Source organism: Danio rerio, chromosome 15 (assembly GCF_049306965.1).
Source record: "Danio rerio strain Tuebingen ecotype United States chromosome 15, GRCz12tu, whole genome shotgun sequence".
In the NCBI taxonomy this organism is placed as follows: domain Eukaryota; kingdom Metazoa; phylum Chordata; class Actinopteri; order Cypriniformes; family Danionidae; genus Danio; species Danio rerio.
Window position 1 is genome coordinate 16,314,950 of NC_133190.1, and position 17,628 is coordinate 16,332,577.

The 17,628-nt window shown below is 35.1% G+C and overlaps 1 protein-coding gene across 3 annotated transcripts in view; it reads right to left on the reverse strand.

Annotated features, from left to right (window-relative positions):
* dpf1 (double PHD fingers 1) overlaps positions 1–17,628 on the reverse strand; it is a 121,477-nt gene that overhangs the window by 30,535 nt on the left and 73,314 nt on the right. The window lies entirely within an intron of this gene.

Genomic DNA, 17,628 nt, shown 5'->3' on the forward strand with positions numbered 1-17,628 from the left:
TGGGCCTTGTGTCCCCAAAAAGTAGACATTTTCTGTTATTGTTCTACTCATATAAACATTTGCTCCACATAAAGTCAGGAATACACACACACACACTCGCATGATGAATCTAGGAATTGTGCATTAACTGTACTGTACTGTACTGTACTGTACTGGGAAAAACACACTCCAGCATGACTCTCCAGCTTTCATGGAAGAGATGGAAAGTATAAACGTTTGAAAATCAATAATTCTGCTGCAGAACCTTGGGACTGTGAATCCAGAACAACCTCATGCAATATATATTAGACTTACGACACCACTAACTCCCAATATTTTTTTTTACTCTCTGTCATATGTGTAAAATAAATAATAAAAAGTGCACATATATCAAATAAAATGCATATATTTTACTATATAGAGTTTGGGAAAAGAATCTGTCAAAATGTGAATACACAACAAAAGAGATCGCACAAAATGCTTGGGTAACGCTTTAGTTTCACAATTCATGCTTAACTATTGGCTTTTTATCTATTGCTGCAATATGAATAGTTTTTAGTATTTTTATTCTACGTCCCTAATCCTAACCAATACCTAAACCCAACGACTACCTTACAAGCTATTAAGAAGTGGCTAACTAGTAGTTTGTTGAGCTAAAGATCTTAGATAATGGTTTGTTAATAGTGTGATTTATGACTTAACTTAAAGTCTTACCATTGCTTGTTATTTTTTTTTATTTAGAACTGTCCTGACTAAGATATTTAAGATAAAAGATGATTATATGTAGTTCACAAGTCTATACAATTTGCTGAAATTGGGTGTGACGTTTGTATGACAATGTTAAGATGGTTTAGGAGGACATGCCCTGTGTCAAAATGCTTAAAAGACATACTTAATGGGCTTTTTTGACATTAAAATTGTGCCGCCGGTTTCCTGTGAAGGTTGGGTTTTGGAATAGGGGTACGGCCACGTAATAGTAGTTTTGTACAGTAAAAATTTTATTGTGTCAATGAAGTTTACATATATAGTCAACATATACAAGTATGTTTGTGTGAGGTGGTGTTTTTCATTTTATAAATAGACAGACAGAATATAGATGCATTTGTTAACATTAGTATAGTATTAATAATATATTAGAATATTAAATAGTAAAAATTACTATAATTTACCATATATGGGGTTTGTGCAAAAACCCAGATTTGTTGTGTTGCAAAGGTGCTCTATTGGATTGACATCTGGTGACTGTGGAGGCCATTTGAGTACAGTGAGCTCATTGTTTTATATTCGAGAAAGCAGTGTGAGATGATTTGAGCTTTATGACATGCATGTTATCTTGCTGGAAGTAGCCATCAGAAGATGGGTAAACTGTGGTCATAAAGGGATGGACATGGTCAGCAACAATACTCAGTGGTACTAATGGACCCAAAGTGTGCCAAGAAAACATCCCCACACCATTATACCACCACCACCGGCCTGAACTATTGATAAAAGGCAGGATGGATCCATGCTTTCATGTTGATGCCAAATTCTGACTCTACCACCTGAATGTTGCAGCAGAAATCAAGATTCATCAGAGCAGGCAACGTTTTCCAATATTCTGTTGTTCAATTTTGGTGAGCCTGTGCAAACCGTAGCCTCAGTTTCCTGTTCTTAGCTGACAGAAGTGGCTACCGGTGTGGCCTTCTGCTGCTGTAGCCCATCCGCCTCAAGGTACGACATGTTGTGCGTTTAGAGATGCTCTTTGCATACCTCAGTTGTAACGAGTGCTTATTTGAGTTACTGTTGCCTTTCTATCAGCTTGAACCAACCTAGCCATTTTCCTCTGACTTCTGGCATCAACAAGGCATTTGTGCTCACAGAACTGCCGCCCACTGGATATTTTCTCTTTTTTGGACCATTCTCTGTAAACCCTAGAGATGGTTGTGTGTGAAAATCCCAGTAGATCAGCAGTTTCTGAAATACTCAGACCAGCCCGTCTGGCACCAACAATCATGCCAAATTCAAACTCATTAAAATCACCTTTCTTCCCTATTATGATGCTCAGTTTAAACTGCAGCAGATATTCTTGACCATGTCTACATGCTTAAATGCATTGAGTTGCTGCCATGTGATTGGCTGAGTAGAACTTTGCGTTAGACAGGTGTACCCAATAAAGTGGCTGTTGAGTGTGTGTGTGTGTGTGTGTGTGTGTGTGTGTGTGTGTGTGTGTGTGTGTGTGTGTGTGTGTGTGTGTGTGTGTGTGTGTGTGTGTCTGTGTGTGTGTGTGTGTTAATGATAGTTTTATTATTTCATAATTTTTTTTAAATTGTATTATTCTGTATCATATAACAATGCAAGATACAGAATAATAAAATTAATAAAATTAATAAAATTAATAATAAAATAGTAATGATAAAATAATAAAACTGTCATATATATGACACACACAAACATGTACCACAATATATAACTTTACAGATAGCAGCCATGATAAACTCAGTTAGTCTTTTAATCAGTTTCTGGTCTAAACTTTTTTAAACAAGCATTTTTGCATGCAAATGAAAGAAAGACAGTAATGAAACGAAAAAAGAAAAATGAAAGGAAGAAAAGAGACAGGACGGCGTAGTGAGAGTCTACATTATCCTAAGGACTCGGTCTAGCCAAACAGCCCTCGGCCCTCTCCTTAATACAGAATCACAAATGAGGCAGAACGAGTATAACTCAACAGCCCTGTCTGCGCTCATATATATGCCAAATCATAAAGAGAATTCAGCAAGTCTTCCTCTCTCTCTCTTTCTCACTCTCTCTCTCTCTGATTTAATGAAGCTCTCCATCCTCAAACCCAGAGAAACTCCAAACTCCACTGCCTCCTCCTGCTCTCCGTGTACATATAACAGCCTATTCTTTAGAGCGGGAGTCTGGCTGGCCAGTCTCCATAGCAACACCATCGCTAGGCAACGGCCACTGCTCTGCCCGCTTTGTTGCAGAGCAGACGAGGCCTAGACTGAGCCTGAGCCGAGTGTGAAACTACATTTAACTTCAGTCCTTTTATATAATGCATGACCTGGGAATGCATGATGCCTTATAATATTGCTGATTTAAGGACACTGCTGGTGAGTATGGGCAAAAAATAAAACATCAATCAGTATTCCTCAATCTTCCTCCACAGTTGATTGATTATATAAGTTGTTATTTTTAGATACACTGAAAAAAATGTATTCAAAGATGTTTCTTTGAATTTACTTTTTAAAAAAAAACTATAAGTTAAGTGGTTGTAAACTATTTATTTGGGCTAAATTTAAACGAACAATTAAGTTGAACATTACTACATTTAATTTGTTTGTTTAATCTCAGCACATATAAATTGTTTGTAACAATTGGGCAGGATTACTTTTTAAGTGCATGAAAATCTTGGATTAATTAGTGAAATATGCAAATTTTATAGCACAAAAATCTGAATATTGTTTAAAATACTAGCTTCATCTTGTATAAGAGGCAACGGTTTTAACAGATGGCTCATAAAAATGTTAGGATGGGATTTTGAAAATATCTTTGTCACTCTATATTTCAGAAAATTATTGTTTTGTCGAATAAAACAAAAACAGACAAATTATGCATCAACAGCGAAACCTTCAGAATACAGATATGAATACAAATGTACAGTCTGGTGTGTGTATGTGCTGCTGAAGTGGAGGTCTGTGATAAAAAAAACATTTTGAGGAAAGGTTTATAAAAATATATACAGTTGAAGTCAGAATTATTAGCCCCCTTTGATTTTTTTTCTTCTTTTTTAAATATTTCCCAAATTATGTTTAACAGAACAAGGAAATTTTCACAGTATGTTTGATAATATATATTTTTTTCTGGATACAGTCTGATTTGTTTTATTTCAGATAGAATAAAAGCAGTTTTTAATTTTTTAAACACCATTTTAGGGACAAAATTATTAGCCTCTTTAAGCTTTTTTTCTCTCGATAGTCTACAGAACAAACCATCATTATACAATAACTTGCCTAATTGCCCTAACCTGCCTAGTTCACATAGTTAAGCTTTTAAATGTCACTTTAAGCTGTATAGAAGTGTCTTGAAAAATAACAAGTAAAATATTATTTACTGTCATCATGACAAAGATAAAATAAATCAGTTATTAGAAATGAGTTAATAAAACTATTTTGATTAGAAATGTGTTGGAAAAAATCTGCTCTCCGTTAAACACAAATTGAGGAAAAAATAAACAAGCAATCTAATAATTCAAGGGGGCTAATAATTCTGACTTCAACTGTGTATATATATACTACAGACAAACGACGTCTGGAAAATTGTTGTGTTGAATTTAAACAAACAAATTAAATGTAGTAGTTCAACTTAATATCTGCATTCTAAATGATTTTGAGATATTGAGCTTTAAAGTTTTTGCTATCCATAACAAAGATTATGTTTGTAACATTGTTTTTTTAAATAAAAAGTCTTAAAATGTAAGCATCCCATAATTTAAATAAGTTGTTATATTATAAGAATATGTCAATATCTCAATTTTGACAAAAATGTCAGATGGAACCTTATAATAGTAAGGTGACGGTTTATTTAAATTTAACCCAAATAAATTGTTTACAACCACTTAACTTAAAGAGCCTTAAAGAGAGTTTTTAAAAAATGACCTTCCATGCAGTGGGTAACATAGCTCTAAGTGAAATGAAATATCCAGCTTAAATCTGAAAGTGTGCCATGTTTAAAACTATTGGGTCATTCATAAAAGAGTCAACTCATAATGTTTCAAATGAATCGTGGAGGTAACGAATCTTTAACCGTGTCTGCATGATGTCGATATGGAACTCAAGCCTCACCCATTTTTTGCGAGCAAAGACCTGGGTAAATTAAAACCCCTGGCCCTGCCCACAAACAGAGCAAAAAGAAAAAGAAGAAGACAAACACTGCAGCAGATCCCGGATGAATCATGTAACAAAGGCACTGTGCTTTGAAGTGTGAGGGAAAGTTAGTGTTGTTTTAAATATAAAATACCTCAACATTATAGCCCCAGCCTTGTGCTGTGTTCCCATCATTTTTCTGATGAGTGCTTTAGCAATCTACATTCTTACAATGGAGGACTCCTCTGTCGTTTGTTAAAGGAAGGATCAGAAAAGAATATTGATGGGTGGGACTTTATCAGAGCTTGACAGGAACTTTACAGTACACAGTTCATGGACCAGTTTCTTCCTCTATTTCACAAGCATAAGTAACTTCAGTACGATTAAAATTGTTGCCTCCTTGTTTAACTTGCAAATTGTGTATTTAATTGTGTTTTGTTACTTGCAACCGCTTGTATCATATCTGGTTAACTCTTCATATTCTCGTATCGTGTCTAAAACCACGTTGAAGGATTTAAATGCATTTGTGAGCTCGCAATCCACTGCCGTTTGTTGTTGCTATGGCCACAATCAGCTGTTCCTACACACGTGCGGCGGTCAAGGTTCAAAATAGTTCAGCTTTTGCCACTGTGTGGATTAATACTCAATACTCAATACTCAATGTGTGTCAGGATTAAGTTATATAAATAGAGTTATATGCTGGTGTTTAACTGTATTACTATGATGCACTCATGCATTGGGCTCACACAAACACTCTGACTACTTCAAAATTGTTGATAAGCCGTGGTAGGCATTTCTCTCTGTCTCACACTGAACGCAGTCGACCAATCACAACAGACTGGGTCATCGGACCATCATGCTAAGGAGGGGTTTGGAAACAAATGGTTTACTGAACAAATCAAGTGGAAGTTGTTGGCATGATTAGGTAAAAATAAATGCTATTATAAGTCAATAAAAGTGTTTTTGACCTTGTATGCATAGCAGCCTGTTGTTGGTGATATGACCTTTTATAATGCAGAATAGGGAGTCTTTAAAAAATGTAGTAAATCCAAGGAATCATCCTTAAACCCTCTTTTTCAGTCTACACATGTGACAAAGGAAATGATGTATGATGTTTTTACCCTATTAGACAGAAAAAGACACTTTATGAAAAGACATTTCATGAGTGGCTACTTAGGCAGTTATAATATTACATTATAATATCTGCATGCTAATGTTTAAAAAGTATCATGCTTACGCAAGCATTATGCTAAGATTAATATTTATGCATAAAGCTAACGCCGCAGGCAGAAACACAGTGTTTTTTTTTCATGCACCTGTCAGTTTAAAATTTCGTTTTTTGGGGGGGGGGCTTTTCATAAAAGTTTTTTCCACCAGTTTGATAGAAAGAAAGAAAGAAAGAAAGAAAGAAAAAAAGAAAGAAAGAAAGAAAGAAAGAAAGAAAGAAAGAAAGAAAGAAAGAAAGAAAGAAAGAAAGAAAGATAAAAAGAAAGAACACTTTTAAGTAGGGCTGGAGATTTAGCCTGAAATCAAAATCGCGATTACAGTTCTTCTCAGTGGATTTGGTGCATTTCTCACAACACTGTTTACATTTGCACAACAGTCAATGCATTTCTCAAAACAATTATTCATTTGTGCACATCATAGTAGCAGTTTCTCATTCCTTCCAACAAATTGTAAATGCTTTTGGACATGCATCAATTGCTTTTATACAACTCTCTGCTGTTTATAACATTCTCATTTGCTTATGTAAGTCAAAATGAACTAAACTTGTAAATGCTGAATAGTCATTCCATATAAAACTAATAGTCCTCATTTCATTACTTGAGTCATTACAAACAAAAATGTTGAACTAGTTGTCAAAATCTTTCAAGCTAATTTTAGAAAAATCTTTCAATCTTTTGAAACATACATATTCAGTGTCTTGTACTCAGATACCTCACTAAATGCAGTAATGTCAAACTGTACTGAAGTTTTCAAATGACTGTGCAAATAGTATATAGTGCTGTCTTGCATTTTCAGGAAGTGTCACCTTTTTTGCAATGGAAAAAAATTACAGAGTAAAGTGTCATAATAAAAACATTGCAAGACTATCTTGTTTATAAACAATGGTGTCAGGACTTTTCATCTTGATGACACTGACACTTTCATTGACATCATTGACATTGCTTTTGGGGAATGAGCTATCCATTTTGAGCACGGGACATGCTTTTGCAGGTTATCAGATAGGTTTTGCAGTTTGTACTAATTGTTTTGAGAAATGCACTAAAGCCACTGAGAAACTGTAATTGAACATTTGAACATTGGATGGATGGATGGATGGATGGATGGGTAGACAGACAGACGGACGGACGGACAGACAGACAGACAGACAGACAGACAGACAGACAGACAGACAGACAGACAGACAGACAGACAGACAGACAGACAGACAGACAGACAGACAGACAGACAGATAGATAGATAGATAGATAGATAGATAGATAGATAGATAGATAAAATGCACATGATCAAATTACCTATGTGTTGAAATAAACCTGATACAATAGTTTCAGAATAGGCTGTATATGGGATTGATGCTTTCTTATCAAGCACAGATGCTCTTTAAAGCATAATGCCATTCATTAGAGCTTTATTTGAAGCAAAACAGTGGGATTTTTGGGCTTGGGTTTATTGCGATTGACTGTTTGTGCTGCTGTTGATAAGTTCAGCCTCTCTCATTCCCAGGTGTGCTGATATGCCATTATTATTAGTGGCGTGATTCAGCCTCACAATCACGATTCCTCTCGTACAAACAGCATGAGGGAATTCATCTGAAGAAGAGAGTCATTCGGAGCTTTCAGAGCCATTTGCTTACCAGCCATAATCACCGCAATTGTTCATAAAAAAGAGAGTATGTGATTACTCAGGTGCTCGTGTACGTGTCGCATGTGGAGGGGAAAAATAAAAAGCTAGAGGAGAGGGGACAGACGTCAAATTTTAGGAATGTATGTGGAAAGCAAACAAACAGACGGAAAGATGGATCAAATCTGACCTTCACCGCAATGAAAAACGTCAACCCCCCACTACCGTTCCTTAAAAAAAAAGGCCATCCTCCAACTGTCCTCCTGCTGATCGCTCGTCTTCATAAACCTCAGTCTGGATCTCAATGCATTCAAACTCCCTTTTTTTAAACCGCTAACAATGGTACATGTCAAATAAAAGACAAATAAAAGTTTTTTTCTAAAATAATGAATATAAAAATGTAAAGACATTTGAATGAAAAGGCCCACTTTAAAAATTCCAATAATTGTCTAAATGTAAGAAATTAAAAACATTTGAAATAATAAATAAATAAATAAATAAATAAATAAATAAATAAATAAGTTGAAATAAATCTAAAATATAAATAAAAAAAGATAAAAACAATAGATCAGAAATGAGAAATGCTGTGTTGACAAACTGAAATTAGTTTGTTTAGAAGCATTTAAGTGACATATATAAGGCCCCTTTACACTGTCAGGTCTTGATGCTGAGTTCCGATTTGTTGCCTATATCTGAATTTTGGCCTGTCCGTTTACACGTTCTTTTAATTGTGATCTATACCCAATTTATATGTTTACACTTGCTATATAATTTACGACGTCACGTATGCATAAAGACAGGATCTAGTATCTGCGCCACACTAGCCACGATGGAAGAAATTGTCTTGCTTTAAGCTCTGTGAAATATGCGAAGTTCGCCCAACTTTAAAATGATTTTGAGGGGGAGGAAAAGAGCCATCATCGCAGCTTGCGCCTATGGTTTCTATATGGCGTCCTCCACCATTTAGAGGAATTTGCGGGTACGAGAGAGATCTCAGGTCCGGTGGGAACAAATTGTGGCGACTGACCACATTCCTCCTCCATGTTTCCTCTGTTGTTGTTGTTTACTGCGTCAGCGTCTTCACACACGCTCTTCCTTCTCCGTCATTAAACTGCAGAGAAGTTTCACATTGTCGCAAGTTTGATGACGTAAAAAACAGAATGCCTCAATAAATCCTATCTGCCTGTTTACATGATAGTCGCATTGTCACATATCTGATATATTTATATCTGATTTATTTCCACATATGAAGGAGGCCTGAAAGCGATCTCTGAATTTCCGAATGCATGCGTTATTTTTTGTGTGTGTGTTTACACGGTCAAAGAACTAGAAAAATTGGGAATTGGGTCACATATAACTGGCAGTGTAAACTGTGCCTAAGACTTTTATAGGATTAATAATATATTATATTTTATATTCTTAATATAATATATTAAACTTTTTATGTTTAATAAAATAATAATAGCTTATAAAAATGTGAAATAAAAATATATTTAACCCTTCAAATTTTTTAAATTTATTACCTTTTGTTATGTTAGAGATGAGTCATTGTTTACTCTTTGTTTTGTTGAGTCTTTGTTTTTGTTTACTACATGTACTTCTGAGAGCTGAGATGCATATTTTGATTTTCTCAGACTCATCAAGGTAAGTATTCAAAGGTCACTCTTACGCACTTTAATTTGCTGTTATACTTCATTTAACTCCATATAAAATCCAATAACTAAGCTATTTTGGCTAAAGGGTTATTGGTGCCAAATGATGATCAACAGTAAAAGTGACAAATTTGACCTCGTCCCAACAATCAAAAATGCATGATTATATGGTGTCATGGTTTTGCAAAACAAAAAATGTGGTTATAATGGAAGTCAATGGGGCAAAAATGTTGTTACTAATCTCTCACATGTCCAAAACTGTGACTTTTTTATCTAGTCCACAATTACTTTTTATATTGAAAATGATATTGGTGATATTGTTTTTACACCAAATCAGTGACATCATTTATGAATTTGGCAATTTATTCATTCATTCATTCATTTTCTATTTGGATTAGTCACTTTATTAATCTGGGATCACCACAGCGTCATGAACCACCAACTTATCCAGCATGTTTTTTGCAGCGGATGCCCTTTCAGCTACAGCCCATCACCAGGAAACGTCCATAAACACTCATTCACACACAATTTAGTTTACCCAATCCACCTATACCACATGTCTTTGGAAACCCACGCTAACATGGGGAGAACATGCAAACTCTACACAGAAATGCCAACTGACCCAGCCAGAGCTCGAACCCACGACCTTTTTGCTGTGAGGCGAAAGCACTACCTACTGCGCCACCGCGTCGCCAAACATGATTATTATAACTGCACATAAAGCTGAAGCAATTAAATAAAAAATAAATCTTGGATTAAAAGCTAGACAAGCAACTGAAATAAGTTCAAACTAACATAACAAACTGAAATAAGTTCAAACTGAAGCACTAATATTAATTGAAAATCGAAAAATATAACTGAATTTTTCCTATAGTATTTTTTTGAAAGAAAACTACTAATAATTGAAATGTCAAAATGATTAAATATTTATTTTGTTTAGTATAAGCTAAATAAAATAAACCTTTAACATATAAAAATAAAAGACCATTTAAATATTAATATAAACAATATAAGTACTAAAACAAAGCTGATAAGACACAAATAACTGTAAAAATAAAAATGACTGTATGATCCACAGTATTATGCTGCTGCTTATCTTTCCAGCATCCACTACAGCATAAATAAAAAATGAAGTGGCTGCATTTTGATTTGTTGGGTGCAATTCGGCTGTTGCTGTTGTTCTCTTCCCTTTAGCTTATGTGTTTCAGAGATTATTTTATTACCAGTATGTTGATTGGCACCGTGTTTAACATATTGCAATCCTCTTATTCCTCTTAAATCTTCATGCACGAATTAATTATTTTTGCACTTCAACATGTCATATTCCCACAAACAACTTAAATATAATTTACAATCGTATTTGAGAGTTAATCTCAATGTTTGGCTTATTTTCTCCATGTAAAACAATGAAATAAAATTAATCATTTTGTGACACAATGACACTGGATGGGAGAGTCATTAAAATGTGAAAACTTTCCAGACAAAGGGAGGCCTATCCTAATGTAAAAATCAGCAATTATTTATACTGTTTTCTTTTAATCCGTTTTTTTTTCTCCCAGTAGTAAAGTTATAATAGGCAATAAAGAAATATGCCCTTTTTAAAATGTTTAAAATGTTATTTTATTATGGTTGAAACTTGTCTTGTTGGTGTAAAATTGCTAACAATGAATCATTTATCAATAAAACAAGCAAATTTATCAGTAAATAAAAAAAGGCAGTTTAAAAGACCTATGTGTATTTTTTGTGTGTATTAAACATTATTATTGTTGTTGTGTGAACAGCTTAGCAAAACCTAAAAAATCGAGTAAACCTTTAATAAATTCTTGACTTGAAGTTTACTTAACAGCCATCAGTGTCACTAATACTAAAGATTTAAGTCACTGTGAAATCCAAATACTTTACAAGTTATATTTATAGTTGTGCGCTGTTCATGTGTCTTTAAATGCAAATGAGCTGCAGCTCCCCGCCCCCTTTCAGAAGAATGTGTTTTAGATATTTTCTAGACAAAACATCAGTCTACATCTACATCTAACATCGAACAACAACCTTGGAAATGTAACATAGATGGGGGTCCGGGATATGAACAAATTTTCTGAAAATACGTATCTGTAAAATAGTTACATGGTAAAAAAAAGCTGGCTTCCACACAATTCCTTCAAGTTGTCCCAAATCAATTAAGTTAACTTCACCGTTTTTACACATTTAAGTGAATGGAACATAAAACATGAAGTTGTCACAAAAAAGCCTTAAGAATTGTGTTGCTTCACATAAACAGACAGTTCAGAGGAGCAGCAAAAGTCGTTTTTAGTGTACGTTTCTTCAAGAGATTAGGCTGAAACTTCACATTAACAATCGAATGTGCGTCTGAATGTGAACTGCTAGAATGGAGCATATTTATATTCAGTATGTGTATTAAAATGACAATATCATATTTTATAGAGCATATACAGCACATACATATAGTCTTCAGAAAAAAATCACTGACTGCCTTTGATTTAATAATGTTAGTAGCTTGAAAAAAAAATTTTTAATTACACTTCAGTGCAATTTGTAAATACTTTAAGGCTGATTTATACTTCTGAGTTAAGTTATCGCCGTGACCCATGGCACATGCCTTGCGCGTTGTCGTGCATTTACACTTCTATACGCTGCTTGTGTTGCTCTGCAATAACACGTCCAAAACGCTAGCTGGCAGTGAGGTTTTTATGTTCTTCTGTGTTGAGGCAGGCATTCGGAGGCAGGAACCAGCAAATGTGCAAGAACTTGAATCATAAGGTAAACACAAAACAAAAGTCTTCACCTGGAGCTCCTTCACGAGACTCGACACTTGTAAACACTCATTCCAACAGGTTCCACACTCGTCAGCGCCACCAAGCCGACCAGTTAAAGAGCTTGCGCTACGTGTTTTTGCGACGTGTAGTTACAATTTTTGAGAGGTGCACATCAGCATCTGCGACGGCCACGGCAAGGGCTCTGCGATAATGTGCAGGCTGCTCCATAGCATGTTTTTGATGCAGAAGTATAAATTAACCTTTACAAAGAAGAAAACTTGTCACTTGGGGGACGGGCTAAGGTAAATGTGAGCAAGACTTGTGCCAGTGACGCCATCTTTTATATTGAAAAGTCTAATTACTCGTTTTGAGACACTGTTTATGATTACTAGAAATAAAAACAAGTGAGTCAGTGAGTGTGTGTGTGTGTGTGTGTGAGAGAGAGAGAGAGAGAGAGAGAGAGAGAGAGAGAGAGAGAGAGAGAGAGAGAGGGATAGAGAGAGGATAAATGTAGCTACACACTGCCAACATACATTTTTGATCAATCGTCATGTAAAATTTTAAAGATATGTTTGTGAATAGCCTGGACACATTAATATTATTAAAAGTCTTCTCAGCTAAATGCATCTTGTGCTTTAGATATTTACATTCTTGTGCTGGAAAACAGCAAAGTACTTAAACTAAAATAAGGACTACATTTTATTGTACAAATATAGGTTTTAATCTTGTCAAATCCAGCCATTTTTACCAGTGTGTGTGTGTGTGTGTGTGTGTGTGTGTGTGTGTGTGTGTGTGTGTGTGTGTGTGTGTGTGTGAGAGATATAGAGAGAGAGCGAGAGTATGTGGGGGAGGATTTTAACTAGAACTCCCAAATCACAAAATCCAATTTTCAGGTGCACATCTAGAGGGTCGACCTCAAATGCAAACAGCAATCCCCCCGCCATCCAGCCCTCTACCCTTTTCCCCACGCGTTGACACCAGACGGCACCCCTCCCCCCCAGACGTGGCTGGACAGCCCCCAAAACCCCCTCCGTCCCACCACCACCAGCAGCAGCAGCAGCACCACCACAACACTATATGAAAAAGAATATGAGCAGGCATGAATTTTAATGCAGTCGCTCATCTCAGCCAAGCAGCCTCAACTCTGCAGTAGAAATAAATAAAGAGAGGAGGAAAAAATACAGAGAACTGATGGATGAATCTTAAATCAAAAGGAGATAGAGGAGAGAGAGCATACGGCAGGAAGACAAGGGTGATGGGGGAAAAGAGAGAGAGAAAGCAAGAAAGGGATGGCAAAAGGGAAAGACAGAGGGAGAGAATGAGAGGTGAAATCTCATCTCTTGGCTGAATAATCTGTCATTCATCAAACTGATAGAACAGAGAGAGCTAGCAGAGCTGCGAAACCAAATAAAGGCAGACGATGGGAATTTCGGATTTGGTCTGGCTCCAATTCTCCATCTTGAGTTGGACGTCTCTAGTTATCCTGCCTACATCTACATCTTGCTCCTTCCCTCTAAATATTGCATGAATAATGCATGGGCCTAGGTTTCATTAAAACCTCTCTTATTAATAATACTGCTCGTGGTGGAGTATGGGAATAAGGGGTGTGTTTGAAATGCGAAAACGCGGAAGGGGGTATATGTAGGATCCTGCAGACGCTCGTGTTTGCGTTCTGTCTGAAAAATTCAGCAAAGTTTAAAAGGATTTAAATATTCGTCGCTTTCTAAGCAAAAAGCATGGGGTGGTGAGGGGAAAACAGAGGCCAATTAAGCCGAGATATCTCTCTAGGAGGTAAATGGGCATGATTTAACGAGGACGGCAGGAGAGGTCATCGTAACTTTGGCTTTGTCTGGCAAAAGACTAGTTAGCGGACACAGCAGAGCCATAAACAAGGGGTGGAAGATCTTGATACTGATACTGTTACATGACTTTAGTGTGATACAGAAATCTTAAATTTATGCATTCATTCATGTTCTTTTTGGCTTAGTTCTTTTATTAATCTGGGGTCAACACAGCAGAATGAGCCACCAACTTATCCAGCATATGTTTATGCAGAACACTACGGACAATTTAGCTTACCCAATTCACCTATACCACATGTTTTTGGACTTGTGTGGGAAACCGGAGCACGTGGAGAAAACCCATGCAAACAAAGGGAGAACAAGCAAAGAAATGTCAAATTATAGATATATTTTAATTGTGCAGAAACTGTAAAAATGTGTAGACACGTTTACTGTTTTTCTTCAAAGGGACGTTCTAGTCACTTTAATATGAATCCAGCGGTTTCATGAAAAGGAATTCTCGTCACAGTCGACTTATCTGTGAAGCTTGTGTGAGTTTTACAACACTAATGGTGATAGAAGCTTTGACTCTACCCTATGAATGGGGCCAGACAGAATCTGCGGACATTTTTTGCTATTTCTGCAAATATTCTAGAATATTGTAAAAATAATCTGTGGATTTATGCGGAATAATTTTGTAACTTATTACAAATATGTAACAAAAAGTACCTTTTTAACTTTTACTTCATGTTTACAATGCAAATCCAATTAGATCCATTTATTTGATAAACAGCAAGTCTGTCATATTAGACAGAAATGATTACTTTACTAACTATATTGTTAGTAAATCATATGACCGTTTTTATATTGGTCAGAAATATTACTAAAATTAATTCAAAAAGTGAATAAATATAAATGTAGACACATTTCCACACAATTAAATAAATAGACTCAATGATGGGCTGAAAATCTGCGAAAATCTGCGGATTTCTGCGTGCGCAGATTCTGTGTAGGCCTAACTATAATCTGTGGTCAAATTCTGTTGGCGTGCTGCGAAAATAGTTGGGATAAAACACAAGATGATACAACACTGATCAAACGAGCGATTGATCCATATTTTATATTTCAGCACAGAGAGGTCATGTTTTGATCTGCTATTGGTCTCACACATCCATTCATTTTCCTGTGGCTTAGTCCCTAATTTATCAGGGTGTGCCACAGTGGAATGAACCGCCAACTACTCTGGAATATATTTTACGCAGCAGAATTCACACATTCATGTCAGAGTTCATCAAGATTGAACTTTGGAATGCAACAAAACGCAAAACATGTCCCACAAGCTTGCGTTTCCAGTCTAGCACATTTTGTCACCTTGTTAGAATTATAAGACTCTGACGTTTTTGTCAAAATTGAGGTATTTACATATTCTTATTAAATGACAACTTATATACATTATGGGATGTTTTTTATAAGTTGTTTACATTTTAAGACTTTTTTTAAAACATTTGCTATGGATTGCAAAAACTTTAAAGCTCAATATCTCAAATTCATTGAGAACGTAGATAGAACCTTATAATTCCAGGGTGACTATTTATTTGCATATGAATGGAAGTCAAAAGAGTAAAAAAAATCGCAGTGTGACTGCAGCTTAAGACTTAAAAAGCATTTACACATGAATTAAACATTTCATATGTAAGTATGCTGTCCCTGCTTGAATGAATTTTATTGCCGTCATTATTTAGAACGTGCCCCTTTAAAGTTTTCATTGTTCACTCCAGTTCGATGATTTTTGTAAATATTGTTTTCATGTCTTTTTTCCCCTTTTCTGCAAATATTGACAAATGTCCTAAATAGGTTGTGAAATATCTGATATCCGAAATCTGCCAGGAAGTTTCTATTATACCTAGAAAGAGCTTATTTAGCTGGACCGAGTTTGGACTCCCTGGCTTAAGTGTTCTTATTATTTGATCTATTATGGCTGCTCAACTTCTCCCAAAATACATAAAAATATGGTTGTTTAACTGGGAGAAGAAAAGAGTAAACATTCTAGTAGCCTAAAGAGTGTCTGATATCTGATATGAATAAAGTATATTGTCCAATAAGGTTTCAAAATAATTATTTTGTCATCTCCATAGATATCAGAGTGTATTTTATAAACCATAAATGTTATGTTTTGCTAGTATTGATGTGTATTTAAATGTCTGAATAAACTGATTTATGTCAAGCACCACAGGTCTTTCTCTGGCTCAGTGCGAGCTATCACGGGAAAGTAGATTTGACTTCAGCAGCTGATCGCGTGATGCACTAAACTTTCTAACCACACTGTTGCGATCGTCAAATGGTTAAAATGTTTACCAATTTTTGTTGTCCATTTATATAGCAACTGTTTTGTTGCATAAACACTGCAAACAAAAACTAGTTTTAAAGTGCAAGCATTTGAAAATGTTATCATTTTAAAAAAAAAACAGCTAATTTGTACAAAGTTCATGCACATGAGACCTACGTTTTCGCTCTGCAGTCATGTGTGAGTACTTGTCAATCAAAACAGCAATGGTAGACTACAGGACTGCATGTGTGCAAAAAAATAGGGGTTCTTTACAAAGTGACATTGCCACCTACTGGCCTGGCATAATACAGAATTGTAACTTTTTTTCACACATTTGTATGTGTAGAGATTGCTTTGCCATTTTTTATGCAAACTTCAAAAACCCAATGTCTTGGCAAACCATTTTTCCATATTTTAATAAGCAAAAAGGCTATGTACAAACTTTTGTATGCAATAGTAAATCTCACTGAAATGTGTTAGATTAATATTATGATGTATTAATAATGTAAAACAAATACATGTAATTCAAAGACATATCTGACCCAAATATGAAAGTGCATCATTGTTTATTTACTCACCTTCCGATCATCCAAGATGTGGATGATATTTTTTTCTTCAGTAAACTTTAAATAAGATTTTTAGTTGAAATCATGGTCCTTGGTGAATATATATATATATATATATATATATATATATATATATATATATATATATATATATATATATATATATATATATATATATATATATATATATATATTCTATATAATTTTTTATTTATTTTTGTATATAAATTTTAGAATTTTTTAACACCATTTTGGTGACAATACATTATGTACATCTTTTATGAATTCCCAAGGACCACAGTTTCAGCAAAAAAACATGTCGTGGACATCCTAAAGTGAGTAAATTTACAGCATATTAAAATTTTTGGGTGCACTATTCCTTTAAAAAATCTTGTTTTGTGATGTTTAGGATGAGTTTTACTGAAAATGACAAAATACTGATTATGTAACTGCCATGAGTCCTTAATAGAATGCATGTATGAAATGGTTAATACCCTTTTCCACCAAAACGGTGCTGGTGCTCGGGGGCGTTGTACCACGTTTTCATTGTCTTGAGTGAAATAACTGTTTATCCATAACCTCCCCAGATGTCTTTTTTCAGACAGGCAGATTTCTGGGCATATCCCATTCAAATCCATTTAGGCTTAAAAGAGAAAAACACAAATAAATCCCATGATTACAAACCCAATCCAAATCGGAGTCCATTGGATCTCAAATTATAACATATCTAAGCCATTGGAAACTAAATATGAGTCATCTTTTTTTTTTTGGACACAGTGTATGCATTAAAATCTGACTGTAAAAAACACAAACACAAACTAAATGTTCAATTTACCCTAGTTGTTGAATGAGTTTCAACTCATTA